The sequence below is a fragment of the Lineus longissimus genome, chromosome 9 (assembly GCF_910592395.1).
Source record: "Lineus longissimus chromosome 9, tnLinLong1.2, whole genome shotgun sequence".
Classification (NCBI taxonomy): Eukaryota; Metazoa; Nemertea; class Pilidiophora; order Heteronemertea; family Lineidae; genus Lineus; species Lineus longissimus.
This window is the reverse complement of record NC_088316.1, coordinates 10840922-10841791: the sequence shown is the minus strand read 5'-3', so window position 1 is coordinate 10841791 and position 870 is coordinate 10840922. Positions and strand designations below refer to the sequence as shown.

Below are 870 nucleotides of genomic sequence, written 5' to 3'. Positions count from 1 at the left end.
TGAAAACCATGATATTACTATTACTATAAATGCAGGGACAGACAGGGAGTAAATGGCATAGATCTGTAGTGCCAAAGGCCTACATTCCCTGAAAGATTAACATAACAAAACCCCATAGGCCTAGAAGGAATAACTATATTAGAATAACTAGGCCTAGACCCTTTAACCCCTTAATACATGGTAACAGAGGAAAAACATCAAGGTCCCAACCGGGGATTGAACCCGGGACCTCTCGCTTATAAGGCCATCACTCTACCGACTGAGCTAAAGGGAATTTCCACTCAAGGCTACCACTACATACTCCCCCTGTTCGGGAAAGTTGTGTCCTCACAAACGGGTTCTTCCGTGATACAAAGGGTTAATTCATTATCCAAAGACACACCAGCATCTAAACAAATTATTAGTACCCCTGCCCCACGTTGGGCGCAAAATGTAACAGAGGAAAAACATCAAGGTCCAACCGGGGATTGAACCCGGGACCTCTCGCTTATAAGGCCATCACTCTACCGACTGAGCTAAAGGGAATTTCCCTCTAGCCTGGGCTAGTAGGAATGATGCCACCACTACAAAAGGGAAAGATCCCCCCCAGCACAACACCGCCCATTGCAGGGTATCAAAGCCCAAACTGTTGAAGCCATAACACCGCACCCACCATGGGTTGGCGATATCTAGGGTGGGCTTTCAATTCGTAAGGAGCAATGATCCAACTACAGTAAAAGGGCATCATAAATGAGCAGAGCCTAAGACACACGCTCAAGGTAAAAGACCGCCCATTGCAGGGTATCAAAGCCCAAACTGTTGAAGCCATAACACCGCACCCACCGTGGGTTCGCGATATCTAGGGTGGGCTTTCAATTCGTGAGGAGCAAT

At 47.1% G+C, this 870-nt stretch overlaps 1 non-coding gene across 1 annotated transcript; it reads right to left on the bottom strand.

Annotated features, from left to right (window-relative positions):
• Positions 1-201: 201 nt before the first annotated feature.
• On the bottom strand, positions 202-274 carry Trnai-uau (transfer RNA isoleucine (anticodon UAU)). Its single transcript has one exon. It is a non-coding gene; the product is annotated as a tRNA-Ile (tRNA).
• Positions 275-870: the final 596 nt, after the last annotated feature.